Consider the following 17619-nt stretch of genomic DNA (forward strand, 5'->3'; position numbering starts at 1 on the left):
TTAAACATCTTTTGCTTTGTTTTGTGGAAGAAATAATTCTTAAAATGGATGCTTTGAGGGTTGCTTAACAGATGGTATTTCCTCCCTATTCATACTGAAGTGTGGGCCACGCACTGCCAGGCCCTCTGACAGTCTGGCTGGTGACACTAGGGTGCAGAGTGACGGTCACTTCAGTCAAGGACAGAGCCAGAGGCCGGAGGCCTCAGCTGGTACTGGTGGCTCCTGCACGGGAGCCCTGCCACTGCTGGGAAGTTTGACACCGGTGTTGGTGGAAGCAGGACCTGGGCTTGCCCAACACTTCTCAACCATGGAGGTCTCTTCAGCAGTTGTTTTTCCCTCTCTGCTTTGTTCCATCTCCCTGTTAGCAAAAAGGTGCTTTTCAAGGAGGAATTGAGTTGCAAAGTCCTGCAGAGGAAACAAGAATGATCAGCATTGCTAAACAGAGGGACCATTCTCTTTGCAGCTCAGTACAGCACAGAGCATGAAGTGGAAAGGCTGCTGTGGGGCTCCGGCTTGCTTTTCAGCATTTCACACCTATCTTTAGCATGCAGAGAGCAGTCATCCATCCCTAATCAAAGCTGTCAAAAAGGCAAAAGGCTGCAAACCTGCTGTGGGTCTCCGCTTGGAGTGGAGGAAAGGGAAAAGATTAATTGATAAATTATAAGCACTGCTTGAGTAAAATCCATTTCTTTGTCCTACTTTCCAATGAGATAGAGAGATTAAAAGGTTTCATTATGCCGAGGCTTACTCATCTTCAACAAATACACTGCTGAAGAATCTGATCTATCAATCAGCAGGATTTGAACACATTGGAGGATGTTGGTTGTGTCCATGCCAATAAGACATTAGGGGATGACATGACTAATTGCCCTACTATGAATTTGGGAGAATATGATAGCTTAGAGGATTTTTTTTCATTTTAGCTTTCTTTTGAGACACAAGCAGGCTCTGCCCAGTGATTGCTGCTTACTTCATACCTGAATTCTGGGGAGCACGATGCCATGTTAAACACTTTATCTTTGTGTGAGGCCTTGCCTTCTTCTAACAAGTTTGTATTGCTGAATTCTCTGTGATGGGGTGCATCATGTAATTAATATTGTTTGTTGTGTTTTGAAGTTGAAAAAATAGTCTGCTAATTTATTTCACAGCTTTTCTACTCTATCCAGAGCTGTGGGGCAGAGAATAACATGTAAGTTGTACTCAGAGCCATCTTCTTAGCAAGCAGTGAACATGGACTTAATAATCAAATATACACAACATAAAAAAAATTGAGAACCTAAAGCTGTAAGCACACCATACAAAATCTTACGGTGACTCAACACAGCTGCCAATAATTGAGTTGGCTGATGTATGCCTTAGTGTGATTTAAGGGTCAGCGTAGATCAGGGCAAGTCTTGTACAGCATGATGTTAGCTCATGTTGCTCCCTTCTTTTCTCAGGTGGCATTTATGCTGCAGGACTAAGCAGAAAGTCTTTTTGATGGAAAACTCCCATTTGGGCCTGTACAAATGAGGATTATAACGTATAGGCTACAATTAATTTATATGCACAGAAACAATTTATTGTGTCATTAAGTGAAAATATTGTTTCAGTTCCCAGCTATGTGTAATTTTTAGCTCTAGTTATAACAAGGGACTTCATCAGAGAACCATCACTCTTTGTGAAAAATGGTATTACCTTCAGAGGACTCAAGCTGTGTAATTTTGAACCCACATGTGGCCTTCAGCTCGGAAAATAAAGGTGGTACCAGATACCGTAGTGATTGTACCTAGAAGATTCATATTTTTGGGGCATTCTTGTAGTTTTTAGCAAAAACTGTCAGCCACTCTGTCTCATGCCATGTATGTAGCCAAAGGATACGATGTATGTGATTTCATAAAACCTCTTCACAAGGTATAGCAGTCTGTGACCTTGCATTCATCAATTGGAACAAGTCTTTCATTAATTGCTTCAACCATAGTGAATAGGTTTCTTCTGCATCTGTTCTTTTAAAATATTTATTTATTTATTTATTTATTTACATAAGTTCCTGGAAAGCTGAAGTAGATGAAGTGCAGGTATTTTGGGGTAATGGCTGGAGCAGTCAGATAGGAGAAATGCATCAATGCACCACTTTTATTTTAACCTGAACTAAATATATACATGCCGTTAGTGTTTTTATTAGGTGTACAAAACTGGTCACAGGGATGAGGTAAATGTATGATGATCAGGAAGGACTTTTATTTTGTTTGGCATGAACTGCTGAATGCTGCTTCTCTGCTGGAGAGGAACTGACAATTAAGGAACAATTATATTGAGCTTATTTCCCTAACACTCCCCAACAAGACAATGATACCAAAGGAGATTATAAATATCCAACTCTCTTTTGCTACTGAACTGGAAGTAATGTGTAGTCATGTTCTTCCGTATCATTTGTTCTCTTGACAGCTTTTGTTAAGGAAATGATAATTTGCATTTTTGCTACCCTTCACCATTCTCTATATATGTAGTGGTTTTTGTTTTATCACCACTCTTGTTTTGGATCTTGCTTCTACTGAGGTTGGTGCCTCCAAAGGAAATTGGCCGTGTTCCTGATAGGACCCTCCTCTTTTCACTGGCATTCTCTCAGGAATGAATTTCACGTAATCAATGAAGTCCTGAGTCTTCTCGAAGGCAATAGCAACATTTACATTAAATTTAGAGGGCCAAGATTCACCCAAAATCTCAAAAGTCCCCCATGTCCCTTCTGACACGAAGAATGACAGTGAAGCATAGCTGGTTTCTGGGTGTGCACCGCATACCTCCGTAGTGTTGGTTCAGCTTGCAGGTTCACCGATAAGGCACCAGGTCCTTCCCACCATCAGTAACTGTCCTCAGGATGAATAACTGCACAGCTGCACACTGATTTTCAACATGAAGCAGTTTTTTACACCCTTTTTTTCTCCACTCTCAGAGGGAAATGAAAAAGTACTCACCTATTTCATGGACGGGACATTTTTTGAGGCATGATGCATAGACCAGAGGTTAATGGCAAATTCCCAGTGTAGTTCTCAGCATTGCAAGATCAGATTATCTCTCTTGGCCCTAACTACTCTTAACCCAAGTAAGTCTTTCAAGTCTTGTAATGTTCAGCATTGCTCTCAGTGAGCTGTGTGAGGTTGCTTTTTCTTTGAATTGTTCGATAATATTGACCAGGAGGTAATGGCACAGAAAAAGCAAAATCACATTTGTGGACTTGGATAGAAGGAAAGGACTGGACTTTACTGATCTGGAATATACTTTCAAATTCTTCTTTGCAAGTAATACCATTAGGATTTCAGAGCCATGTGATTAAGTTCATCTGAGTGGCCAAGGGCTTATGCAAATGTTCAGGAGAAACATCAGTAACAAATTAAATCATTTGTGCTCTCTAAATATCTAATTATACAACGGGAAAAACAACACTACATTCATCTTGCCAGCCGTGGCAGTGGTTCTTAGCTTCTGGTTTGCCCTTTAAAATATCTTAATGTTTGGGTTTTAAATTTGTTGTATGTTTTTAGTTTCTATACTTATACTCCTTTCTTTAATACTTTCAAAGTGGGTGATTTGGGGTTTGTTTGTCTCTTCAAAATAAAAATTTCTGCATTCTGATAAGGATGGCTGCTTTCAGTTTTAATTTCCCTTTTAATCACCGTTTAAGAAATAAAGCATTTTATTTTGTGGTTAGCCAATATCCAATCCATAAAACCTCTCTGACAGAATGAAGGCCTCTTAAATATAGACTTCATTCATCTGGAATAATTTTTTGTTAGCAAACATTTACTACTGGTTTCATATTTTACTTAGGAAAAAAACGCAACTATTTCAAAGTAATTCTTCTAGGTGTAATTAGAGATGATTAATAGTTGATGAATTTCATAAAGGGGGATGCTTTAACAGGACATTCATCCTATTTTGTTGTATTCCAGGACTGATGACAATTCAGGACTTCGGTGAACAAATTCACTAAAATATTGAATACTAGCTAGCAGAAAGGAATAGATAGATGTCTCATAGACATTCTTTTTTTTTTTTTTTTAATTCTTTTTTTTTTTTACACTTCTCCATAATAGATTTATGAAGGCAGACAAATGTGACAGTAAATAGGACATTTCTGGTAAATAATTTTTTGTTCAGGCATATGGGCAAATTTGTGTTTACAAACAATGTGTATACATAAAATATTTAATAATGCGTTAAGTATTCTGTAGTTTATAGGTAATTTATTATTTCTTACAGGCTTTCTCGCTGCCTTATTTCAAGCCTGTGTCTTTCTAACGTGTGAATAAACAGCTGATTCTTGATTGGCTTTCATTTTTATGAAGAAGAATGATTCCCGGGGGAGTTAAAGGCATTGTGGCTGTGTTGTGTGTAAACAGGAGCTAAAATATTGTCCTCTCGTGCTGTGGTGTGGTCTTCTCTTTTTGATGGGGCTCAGGTTTCACTCTGCCCCAAGAGGCTATTTAATTGATATCATTGAAAGCCTTTTTTTCTTTTCTCTCCCCCCCTCTTTTTAAAATTGGAGGCATTCAGCGGTGTGTAGAGATGCAGAGGCAGCGAAACAGGCCATGTGCTCGGTAAAAGCCAGACTAATAGTGCTTTTGATGGACATCTGATTTTTAAAGTGCTGTATCTTTCATTAAAATTTACATGTAAAGTAAGGGCAAGCACAGTGACAAGAAAGCTAATGCAAGTTGCACATCTTGACATAATAACAATCACAAGAAACTGGAGATCCCAGATGGCAGCTTGGCCTTTGCCATCCTTTTAATAAGCTACTAACTGCTAATTATTGCACTCTTATGGGCAAGTTAATTTACTGTTGACTCTTAAAGAGACATTGTGCCTTTTCCTGGCATTTCGCTTTTGCAGTGGGAGAGTGGCTTTTCCCTGCAGACTGGAGTCCTTCCAGCGGGCAGTAACAAAGAGGCAAAGAAGCAGAGAGGGAAATGGAACATAATAAGCGGTTTTCTTTGATAAGAGCAGAACGTAGGTTTGTGGGGTTTTCCAGGGTACGGGTTTAGAACTGAAAGGGACACCAGCATGTGTATCAGATCCAGGGTTTAGATTTTGTATTTAAAAGAAAGTCATTACTTCAGAGTTAGTATTATCATTAAAATTAAAATAAAAAGGAAGGTCTTTTCCTCAAATAAATGAGACCTGAGATTCTGAAAATGAAATAAACTAGAAATAGAAAATAAAACTTACAGGTTCATTTCTGTTGCCAGAGATGATTTGAAGGCAAAATTTAAACACATAATTCTAAAAGATAAATAGTCCGCTGAATTTTAGAAAAAAAAATATTTGTTTTAATGTTGCTTACCTGGTTGTAATAATTCAGGGAAGGAGTTTATCTGTAAAACATGTTTTTTTTTTTTTTTTTTTTTTTTTAAATGATCTTTTTCTTCTTCCAGTTGAAAGGGACATTTGATAATGAGGCCAGTCAGGGAGAAGTTTTGATCTAAGAACCTATTTAGGAATAAAGGAACAGCTGCCGTTTAAATGGACTCTAATTCTCACAGTTAATGCTGTTTTGTGAATGCATGATTCTCTGTGATAACATTTGGGAGGAGTGATGGTAGGTAATAGCTTATTTCCTGGGCTTTATGATAATGCAGCAAAATGGTGGTAATGTCATCGGGAGCAGAAATAGACCCCTGTCACACACATCAGACGTCCCTGCAAAAATAGGAAACCCACTGGAAGAGGGGAATTTCCCATTTTAAGGCTCATCGTGGCCTTTTGTGCACTACAGTGATAACATTATGGTATTGAACAGTTTAGAAAATATGTGCCATGTAAGCAGGGCCTTATATATTAGAAGTAAGCGCTTAGAAACAGCAGTGTTATTTGCAGTGCATTACTAGATAGTAAATATTTTGACTAGAGATTAGTGGATAACACGCCATACAAATGGTTGTAAAACTATTACTGTGAAGAATGTCATGCTTTCTCAAACCGTCTGATATAACTCACACAGTTATCTTCTGTCTCAGTTATTAAGTCATGTCTAATGGTGTGTGATTTCCGCCACATCTAACAAACAACAACACCAATTGGTATTCTGTTTTTGACTCCGTAGCACCATTGCCAAGTGCTGATGCATCTGTGACATCCAGCACCTCTTGTTTGTTTGGCCATGTTCACCTCTTGCATGGAGCTAGAGCTCCTTCTCATGCTGGCTTTCATTGCCGCATTTGTTTCAAAGCCTTGGTAATTCCAAGTGTACATATCCAAATAGAGACTGGTACAGATAGGCTATGAAATAAGGGAAGATAATAGAAAATGCCATCACAGAGGCCAAAGAATCAAGCACTTGCAGGTTGTAATGTATTCATTTGTTTTCAAAGCCGTTTTGTTTGGAAATTTATGCTACAGACAGCTTATCCTACAAGTTGATTTGCTTATGGTAGTGTGTTCCCTGAACAGCCAGGGAACCCCATGGACATTAAAGGTGTTTTGCACCCAGCAATGTGTTGTGTACATGCAAGGACAAAGTCCCCAGTTTCTGTGTTAGTAGGATTTTCTGCAAGATGCTGGTCTCAACCTATATATGCTTTATATACCCAGAGGTTTGATGTAAGGGTATCAGGAGCCGTATTCTTCACTGCACTGCAAGACTTTTATTGTGGTATAACTGATATCAAAGCAGGGGAATTGCTCTGATGTAAAAGCAATAGTGCAGGGAAGAGTCTGGCTCTGAGGCTGTTCTGACAATAACCTGAGGGATTATGGATCATTCTCACTAAATGATGGCCTTATTTTTGCTCTTGTTAAAGTCAAAGACTGCAAAGCATTTAATAGAAATGGCCCTTTACCAGCACTGCTGTGTGGGGAAAGGCTTCAAGCAGAACTGGTACTTTGAGAATTTGTGTACACAGTTGTCACCATTAAAAAAGTCAGCAGCATTTGCCAAGCAGTACCACACTGTGGTGCCTGAGATATCGCTTTCTCTCCTTCGGTAGAGCAAGAAGAATGTATGTAGTATATGTAGGTAAGTGTTTACGATTCGATTCTGTCAATTGCATGCATTTTAACAGAGATTTTCTCTCAAATCACAGTTTGATTTGGGAGCTGCTTATGGGTCAGATTATTTCTGAAGCAAAATAAGGCTCCTTTTAATTGATCAAATTCTTTTTACTGAAGACTCTAAAAACATATCAGTATTTGTTCTAAAATCGTACAGCTCTGTGATTGTTAGTTGTTAGTGTTGGTAACAAAAATGTATAATTTGAATGTTAAAATAATTGTATTTTAAAAGGAGCTGTAGTCTTATTAGGTGCAGCGGAATTGTATTAAGCTAGCGTTATAAAGCACACACCTTTATTGCCCCTAATTACTGGTGTATTAATAATGACCACGTTGATGATGAATGTGCTGATCACCAGCTGGGATCAGACAATTACAGCTGATTATGTAAAGAGTTAGTTGCTATAAGCCTTGAAATATTAAAACTTGGCTAGAATAAATATCACTGAAGAACCTTTGTCTTTTACGTGTGTATTCAGCTGCCAGTTCTGAGCAATTCTTGGTTCGCCCGGTAATGTCGGGAATCAAACTGTGAACAGTTATTTTCTAGCCCTGTGAATGTTGATAAAAGGATCTTGCATAGCTGTTGGCTTGTCCTGCGAGGGGAGAGCACGCTGCTGCATCACGGCACAGGGATTACAGGCTCTCTCGCTCAGCTCTGCATTAAAGATGTTGCAGCTTTTATAAAACCCAGGGCAGCACCTTGCATCGCTGTGCATTTGCGTTTCCCAGCTCTGATGAAGGGCACACACGTCCCGGGTGCCAGTGCCTTGCAGGACTGACCAACTGCGTCATCCAAATAACACGTTTATCTGGCCGTTTACAGCTACACATACTCACTTGGGATATGGTCTTACTCCAAAAACAGTCTCAATGAAGTCTGTAGGCATGTTGCTCTCTCTTTTTTTGAGTGTCTTAGGGTATGAAATTTTTCTTTTTTTCCCCTGCAGGATTTGTTTAGTTCCTAAATATCCATTGGCTTCCCTTCCCTCTGTTGCTGAATTGCTGCAGAGACTCATCCCTTTAGCTACTAGACTCCTGGAATACTTTCATAAAGAGCACTTGCTGGCACTGATCATCTGCAGTTTGAACAGAATATCATTTTTACCAAAATGTGGCAGATCATTTTTGCCAGACTGTGAAAAAATTCTTTTCCTAAAGTTGGAAAAATCAGAAAGTACAAATCATGAGGCTCTCTTTAAAAACAACTTGCAGCACGTAAGGTACTCCATTCCATACATATTTAGCATTTCAATTTCTCAATTTTTTTCTTACTAGATATGATACCAGAGGCATCATTAGTAATTTTTCTTTTGTGCATTTTTGTACTTTATTTGTTCTATCTATTGACTCCATCTTTAATACAGATGTATTTTAAGAGAAATCTGCGGACACTTCATTTCCTGCTGTGCTGCACTGTATGTCCATAATAGAGTGAATACATTATGTGGTAGATGCACTTATTGTATTGTCAGCCAGAAGTATGACTTCTATTAGTGGCAGTTCCCTTTTACTTTCCAAAAACTTATTTCTTTCTTTTTTTTTTTTTTTTTTTTTTTTTCCTTTGGTGGTGGTGGGGTAGATAATATCTGATTTTCTTTCTCTTTGTCTCTTAAGGTACTTCTATTTTTGCTAATTTTCTCTTTCAGGTGTTTGCTAACAGTCTGCTGGGTTAAACTTTGTGCTATTCCATCAGGCAAGTTTGGTAAATGTTGATCAGTGCATGAAATCAGTTCTTAAATGGTTGCAAAATTGCCTTCCTTCAGACTGTTTTGATCACAAGGGCTTTCAAGTGTCAAAGTCATTTGGAGAACTAGATAGATAAAATGCATGAGCACTAAGCTTTTTCCAGGATAGAATAAATAAATGTGTTTTCTACTGTGCGCTCTGCCTTTGATAGTGATTTGTTAAAAGGGAAAAAAGAAAGGCAATCATATTAAATATTTACAAGAGTGATTTAGTTGTGTAATCGTGTGCTATGCATCCCTGTTTAATAGTGAAATCAGCTACTGCTGAAGTAAATGCCATTAAACTGGTAGTGCTGTGAAGGTCACTGCCTATACAATGTCAAAGCAATTTATAGAGAATAATGATTTTTGTCGGCTTTCCAATGTACCGACCTCCCTCCTTTTTGTCTCCTTTTCCAAAAATAACCAAAAAGAAATTTATTTCAGGACTCACTTTCTCTCTGACTCTTCTCCCATCTGACTGATTTGGGAGCTTGAAACCTCCTTACAAGTTTCCCTATTGATGTGCTCAGTGGATAGGCACTGATTCCCTTCTTTTCGGCCCTGAGCTCATTACAGCTGTGTTTGTTGGGATTTCCGGTGGGTCATTTCTCAGCAGTTCGTTTTAAGAGATGCTGAGTTATCACTGCCTCTTTTTTGAGCAGCTAGTTTTCTCTCTTATGCTGTTTCCAGCCATGTCTGCCTGTAATCCTCCTGAAAAATACTTTCTTGTGAGCTCACTCTTTGTCATCAGGAGTGCACGCGCTGCGCTTTGACATCCCACCAACCTACTGTCCTGAGAAGTGTCTCTAAGTGCTTAGAGTACATTCCTAAACAGCATCGTGCTTAATGGAGAGGCCTCTGAAGTGAGAGGTGGGTGCTTCACTTCCAACTGGATTCCCCTGTGAATTGTAGGGGCCTTTGTGCCTCTGCCTTGCACTGGTGGAGTGGGGACAAAAGCCCTTCATTGCTGCTCAAGGAGGCTGCCGCATTGACACTTACAAAGTGCCCTGGAAACAATAAACAATGAGTACAAACATTATCATTCAGCTTCATATCCATCCAGTAAGAAGGTTAATTATTTGTTTTCCTTGTTTTACAGTTGAATAAGCAGAAGCACAGAGAGATGGAGTGAGCTAGAGGAGAACAGGCAATAAATGCCGGAGTCCTCTTGTCCATTCCCATTTCTGTAACCACCGGAGCAGTGTATCTTATAAACCACTGAATAACTTGCTTGTTCTACCAAGGACTGTCCCAATTAGATTGTACTTGTTAAAGCAGTTCTCTAAGAAGATTAAAACTGTGTTTATCTGTTGATAAACATGTACACAACCGTATAAATAGCAATCATTTTTTACAAGGGGAACAACACATATTCTCCGTGACAAAAATCTACAGGATTAAAAAAAGCCATGATGCAGAGGTGCCATCAGTGTACTGCTTAAAGGGTGTGCTGGAAAGTACATATGAGGGCACAGAGGCAGCGAGGGTTTCTCCTCAAAGGCATGAATTTTAAGGATAAGTGGAAAAAAAAGAGGGTATTTTAAGTAGTCAAGGAGTGGAAATGTTTTTCCTCAGTTATGAGGAAGAAGAAAGGAGGTACGCTATCTGCAGTTGGAAGAAGGGACAAATTAAATGGTCAGGACATCCCCCTGCTGAGGAAAGGGCACAAGGAACATATGAGCACCTGCTCCAGAGATCCAGAAGAGATGGGGTGGGAGGAATGTCCACGGTGGGAGAGGAACCTGCCATGAACACTGGTCTTTGGGACCGGATGAGGTGGGAAGATAGTCCTATGCCTTATTGTTTGCTGAATTTTAGGCAGATAGGCAGCTTATTTAGGGTCTTTGATTTTTGTAGCATCTTATTACACAATGCATACAGGAGAAGACTAAATCCTTAGTCTTGCTTTTTCTTAGCTTGGCTTTTCTCTGCCTTCTCCTCCAGTCCCATTAATGGACCTTTCATCTGTTAGTGAAAGAGGCTAGTTCAGCAGGGTGTCTGGAATAGATGTGTATGTGCATGGTTAATTCAGGCCCCATGATTTCCTTTAGTCTGTTTTATCTGGTTCTTTGTCTCTTTGTATGCAAGTCTATGATTAGCATTGAGTTCTTCCCAGAATGCTAGCAATTATCTCACAGGTGGAAGGATTAAGAAAGAGCAGTGAGAATTACACTGGGATTAAATATGAGTGCCTTTGGAGTGTGTTTGTGGATGTGCTTTTTTTTCTTTCTCTCTATGAGCAAAGAGAAAGAAGAGAGACTCCAGCTCAGCCTTCAGGTCTCTCTAGGGAAGAAAGTAATACCCCTGAATATGGAAAAATAGCATCTCAGCTTGGGAGGAGGTCATGCTGAGAAAGGAAAGGTAATGTTAAGGCACAAAATTTAGAGTCCTCAGTTCAATTCTTGGTTGCTCTGGTTTTGCTTCAGGCTGTTTTGATTGCCCACAGTGAAGCTCAGCTTGTCCACATGTGAAATGGAGGCAACGATGCTTACCTGTTTTATGTTGCGTCAAACCAAATTAATTAGTGTGTAAGCGTGCTGGGGTTTTGGGCAGAAAGTATAAGAGAGTAGAATAGGGTGTGATTCTCATGACCCATGCTGTAGGAACGCATTCAGCAGTTGTATCAGATGTTGCTGGTGGTGGGTTATTCCTGTCTGTCTATTCCATCGCTGTGGAGTAAGTGGGAAAAGCACCGTGCTGGTACAAACAGGGGTCTCAGTCCTCTTTTGGGGTGAGAAAAGGAACTGCTCTTTGGGACAGGCAGGCCAAGTGTCCCAGACTTCAGAGGAGCAAGCAGAGGAGTTTGCATGCTGGGCCGTACTGTACCTCATCTGCAGGCTGGCCTGTGCTTGTATGGGGCCTGGCAGATGTCACTCTGGTGGGAGCGTGGACTTGGGGCTGCAGCCCTGGGCAGGGAATTCACCTTCAGCCCTGGCCTTCACATTTCCTGTCCCCAGTATATCTTGAATTTGCAGTGTGAGAGGCTGTGGCTTAGTGCAGAGAAAGCAAGCAGAATCCTAGAATCACAGAATATCCCAAGTTGGAAGGGACCCACAAAGATCGAGTCCAGCTCACAGCTCCACAAAGGACCACCCAAAACATCAGACCATGTGTATGGGAGCATTGTCCAATTGCTTCTTGAACTCTGGCAGGCTAGGTGCCATGACCACTGCCCTGGGGACCTCGTCCCAGTGCCCAAGCACCCTCTGGGTCAGACCCTTTCCCTAGCCCCCAGCCTGACCCTCCCCTGTCCCAGCTCCATGCCGTCCCCTCGGGTCCTGTCGCTGTCCCCAGAGAGCAGAGCTCAGCGCCTGCCCCTCCGCTCCCCTGTGAGGGAGCTGCAGGCCGCCATGAGGCCTCCCCTCAGCCTGCTCTGCTCTGGGCTGAACAAACCAAGGGACCTCAGCTGCTCCTCAGACATCTTCCACTCCAGACCCTTCACCATCTTTGTAGCCCTCCTTTGGACACTCTCTAACAGCTTCCTATCTTTCTAATACTGTGGTGCCCCAAACTGCACACAGTGCTGGAGGTGAGGCCGCAGCAGAGCAGAGGGGCGCAATCCTTTCCCTCGCCCGGGTGGCAGTGCTGGGCCTGAGGCACCCCAGGGTGCAGCTGGCCCTCCTGGCTGCCAGGGCACACTGCTGGCTCATGGGCAGCTGCTGCTGACCAGAACCCCCAGATCCCTTTCCACAGGATTGTGCTCTATCGAGTCCACACAATGAATTTGGATGGAGTTATTGCATGAGCATTCCCACATGCTTTTTGGAGCTCTTCTGCTATTTGTTCCTTACTCCTTCACATAAATCAGTTAACTGTAAACCTTTTCCACTTATAGTGTGGGTCTATTGGCTTTGACTGGAGTGTGTTTGGCTGATTGGGCATCTTGGGGATAGGAGCAGAGAGTCCCCAGAGCTTTGGCTATATATAATATGTATTGTGGAAGTTATAAATAACAATTTTCCATGAGGATTTCAATATCCTTATACTACTGTTCCATAATGATTGCCTCAGCCTCTGTTCTCTTTCCATCTGGTGATCATTATTTGCCGTTTTATTTTTGATTCTGATTTTATTCTTAGTACATCAGGTTGTTTTCCTTGTTTGTGTTGATGGATAGCTGTGATTCAAAAATCTATTTTCTTCTGAGTATATTTTTATCAGAGTAACCCTCAGTAGCTTTCCATCTCAAATATCTATGCCAAACACTTTTTAAAGTGTCTGCTTACGTTACCCTGCTTGAGTGGATTGCCTCACAGCTCCACCACACACCTTGAGTTTGACATGTTTGACTTTCCATCACCAGTAACGCAGCTCTGGGTCCCTCTGCACCCCAATCTAGGGCACTGTTGCCATTCCACTGCCAGGCCTCACAGTGAGGCTGGCACACTTCCCTCCAGCACCGAGAACTTGGTGGCACAGCCAAGCTAGAAACAAGACACACTGGTAAAACTGTGAATAGGAGGCATTGTGTAGTCACTCAGAGCATTAGGTATTTCCTGCTTAATGGAAGAAGATAGTGAAGAGCGAAGCAAAATTTTCTTGTATAGCATTTTCTTAGTCTTTCACAGGCAAATTATATTTAAAAAGTCCCTGCTGCAGATGAAACACTGGCTTGCCAATGAACGGAGATATTAACTTTCATTGTACATGGAGGTTTCACTTTGTTAACAGACTGCTTTAGAGAAAGGGAGGAAACACTGGAAGAACAAGACCAATTCAAGAGTCTCTCATTACAAGATTATCTGTCCTTTTACTGAGCTGCCTATTTATTACATGGCAGGGCTCTAGTTACAGGCCAGTGATTGCCTGGGTTCGGGTGTTTACCTGGTGGCTTCTGGGATGCCACATGAACAGCTGTAAATAGAGCCAGTTATTCAATCCACTCATAAAGAGGTTAGGTTGTCGGTCCCCAGGCTTCACGGGTACAATGACAGAACCAAAGCAGGCAGCAAGCTGTCCTGCCAGCTGACAGAGCTCTCTGCTGCTGGTATTACTGCTGCTGACAGAAAGATTTAGAAATATTAATATGAATTTTCGACGGGTAAAACAAACGGGACTGGGGACAGTTGGCACAGTGGGGATGGGGCAGGGAGATTCAGAGTCTCATTTTTAATCCATTCAGCATACCCCTTACTGTCAGGTGTTGGCATTGCAGGCTGCTCAGGGAGGGAAAATACCAATTCCTCTTGCTCTATTGCGGGACCGTAGGTATTCGTACTCCTCCCTTTCCAACCTCTTTTGCCTACCCTGCTGGTATTACTTCAAAGCATGAGCTTGCATAAGCATAAGTCCACCTCTCCTATTATATTTTCTGGTGTGTGAGACCCTGAAGCCCCCAAGATCTCTTTGTGCTGTATAGGATGATGTGGGAAGGGACAGCCCCTGCTCAGAAGAGTTCATGCTGTTAATGTTAGTTGCAATGCCAAAAATTAATATAACAGATAGAGGCATTTGTGAAGAGCAGCAATAAAATAGATTAGTATTTAGGTAAAAAATCTTGCAAAATGATAGCAAAAATAGACATACATACAAGAATGAAATATATAAAAATTAGCCAAATCCACAGGCCCATGAGTCTGTTGTTCTGTGAGGCAGCCAAACCTTTCTGGGTTTGTCTAATAGTTGTGATTGCTTGTTTGTATGCCTCAACTATATTATCAACAGTGTAACCATTATAACATAACCTCTGGTCCTCATCTGCTCTTGTTTCTTCTGGTTCTGCATATTATGCTGAGGAGAATAAAAAGCTCTGGCAGCTTTAAAACAGTTAGATTCTGAATACAGCTAAATTGTAATCCCTCCCCTAACACTTCCATGAATTAACTTTCAAACCATTTCTTAAAAGCCTTATCAGCCTCTAATAAAATAATGGAAGCAATATTAAGAAAAATGAATCTATAACTATACAGGGTAACAGAACCATGAACAATAATCAGCGGCATTTAATAAACAAAATTCATAGCTGGCATTTGATTACTTTTGGACTGAGTTACAAAATTAATGGATGAAAGCAAGACAGTGGTTGTGATATATCTAGACTTCAATGAGTTATTTGACAAAAAGCCCTATATAATCGTGCTTGGAAAAGAAAAAACAATTAAAATTTGGCTTTCATATGAAATGTTTTCTAAAATAAATTAGCAATACAAAATGCAACAGCATTTTCATGAACTGGGAAGGCTAGACAAATTGGAAGTTACTCTCATTTCTGCCTAGTGCTTTTCTTGGTGATCACAAAAGGGGGAAGAAATGACATATTAATGAAATGTGTAGATTTGACTAGAATGAGAAGAATTGCAATCATCAGTGTGGATAGAAAACAGCATAAATGTCGTGTAAGTGCCGTGACATCCTTCATAAAGCAGTAGGTGGATAATTCATCTGTAAAGAGATCTGATAAGCTGTACCTAGACTAAACTGTTAAGGGCCTTAAATACAGTAGGGTGGAGATATGTCAAACAGTTTGTAAGAATTTTGAAAGGCTTGATGATTAAAATCGTACGAGGCTTGATTATGAGGGAACAGTGAAAGACCTAGTATGTACAGCTAAACTTAACACTGAGAAAGTGGCAAGATATGAATGAAAGCCATCACCTAGAGCACCTAGAGAGCATAAATGTAAAGTTGAAAAATTTTATCCCAGTATCGTCTCAGGAGAATTAACTGTAAGGGGTGCCACTCAGTTGTAAAATGGTGTTTTAGGTCCTGTATCAAGAATGATTTTAACAATGAGAACTATAACTTCAGCTTATAGAGCGATCTTCCAAGTGAAAAGATTGAAGCCACTGAGTTTTTGACAATTAGATTAAAAAACAAAACAAAACAACAACAACAAAAAAAACAACCACCACAATTGTAGTTCTTATTCTTGAGAGCCAGACTTTCTCTTCCCCATCTAGTGGATGAGACAGCGACTTACAGGTGCACTACTTCAGTTTTTTCCCTTCTTCAGAGCTCAAATGTACCATACTAAAGAGATGTACCCTTCATTTTCCTGAGCATCTTTGTCTGCTCCACAGTGAAATCCTGTGTGTGTTGCACTTGTTGATGTCTGTATCTCTGTGGGAGCAATAAACTGTTGTTGTATATAAAAATAGCCCACCAAATGCAAACAGAATGTTTTCATAAAGGAAACTGGATGCTTTGCCATAACTGCATTAGTTCTAATGCACTACCAGTTCTCTTTTTTCTTTATCCATGTGTTAATTTTGTTCTTCAGTCTCCCCATCCCTTCTAGCTTAATTACCCTCCCCAGACTAGAGGCTGCTGCTGCCTTTTGGCTTCATTACCAGCTTTCATTTTCATTAAGAACCTTGCGCTAATGGACTGTTATAAAACACAGTCATCACTGGCAGGTGTTGCCAAATGACTCTCAGCATGATGGCATTTCTGTGCAATGGAGCAAACAGTCTGGACATTGGATTTGTGGAGCGTCCAAGGGCTTGGGATAGAAGGCAAAGAGAGAAAAGTTTGGTGGATCAGTACAAAGAAACCCTCAAATGTTCACGTGAACAATGATGAAAAAAAAGCACAAAGAGCAAGTGGGTTCATTCTGAGACCTCCAATAGTGCCAGCATCTGCATCTGCTCAGGTTGCAAACATCACAGAAGAGCTTCTCAAACAGTTTTGTAGTAGTGGTGGAGCCCATTATCATAAAGTACTAATCCTTACAGCCTTACAGTTTAGAAGAGAATGAAAGCATATATACTATCTCATTGACTGAGTGAAACCATATATCAAAATAAACTTTCTGACTCGTGTCATCTAACACTAGTAGTGAGAATGCAGATTTCTGCTGCAGAGATATCTGTCATAGTTGTCTGTGTGTGCCCTCTGAACCGTTTAGTGATGTTGGAACAAATGTTCATCAGGAAAGTGCAAGGACTTCCTTTATTGTCCTTCAAGGAGCTGATTGTCCCAGTCAAAATAACTAAAGGCATGTCCCAAAAGAAATACTGCCAGATTTTGACTCTTAAGAGGGGAAGAAGAGTGTCGCAGCATTGAAGAATTATTCTTTATTGATTTAAATTCTCTCAACTTTGTTACTGTCTTCCAAAAGACCAGAAAAGCTCCCCAGTTATGTACGAAAGCAAACACTGAGCAGAGGGACATGATGGCTCTACTTGCGGATAGGCAAACGGTCTGCTTTGCATATTCTTTCCTGGCTTCTTTTGGATTTGATTATATTTCCCATTTGTGCTCTTCTTTCCCTTCTCACCCAACACAGGTTTTGTGTCTCCTTTGTGATCTATCTATGCTTTAGCAGCTAGTGACAGGGTGGCATCACTTGCTGAGAAGCAGTGACTTTTCTTCTCTCAATTCTTTTCATTGCTTTCTCAAGGCACTGCTCCCCTGCAGTAAGAAGTCTCATTTGCAGATGGGCCAATCTCACAGGGTAGGCAAGGAACGCTTTATCTGGCTGACTGCAGGCTATGTGTTTTGGCTGAGACTAAGAAGGTGTGCTTTCCTCTAATTCTTGACCTTTTAGCAGTCCTTGGGACACTTTTAAGAAAGAATGGCTTTTCACAGACCAGTGCAGTTAGCGTCCAGCTGTTGCTGAAGAAGGAGGGAGTCATCCATACTGACACGTACCGCAGGGCTGCATCAACTAGCTCTTATTTAAGCAGAACTTTTAATGATTGTGCACCAGATGGGATTGTTGTACTGCTTTCTATGCCCCACCGTTCTCTCCTTCAAGGGATGATCTCAGAAAATACCTTCCAGAATGAGGGAAAATGTGTTTCACTGGGGGGGCTGGAGCAGTGGCAGGAGGGAGAAGACCTTCTCTGGGCAGTGGGGCTGGCAGAAGAGGACGTCAGTAGCCCAACAGACTGCAGCACAGCATGGCCATGGCAGACTA

At 40.9% G+C, this 17619-nt stretch overlaps 1 protein-coding gene across 13 annotated transcripts in view; it reads left to right on the plus strand.

Annotated features, from left to right (window-relative positions):
• NRXN3 (neurexin 3) overlaps positions 1-17619 on the plus strand; it is a 978580-nt gene that overhangs the window by 91813 nt on the left and 869148 nt on the right. The window lies entirely within an intron of this gene.

Source organism: Aythya fuligula, chromosome 5 (genome assembly GCF_009819795.1).
Source record: "Aythya fuligula isolate bAytFul2 chromosome 5, bAytFul2.pri, whole genome shotgun sequence".
Lineage (NCBI taxonomy): Eukaryota > Metazoa > Chordata > Aves > Anseriformes > Anatidae > Aythya > Aythya fuligula.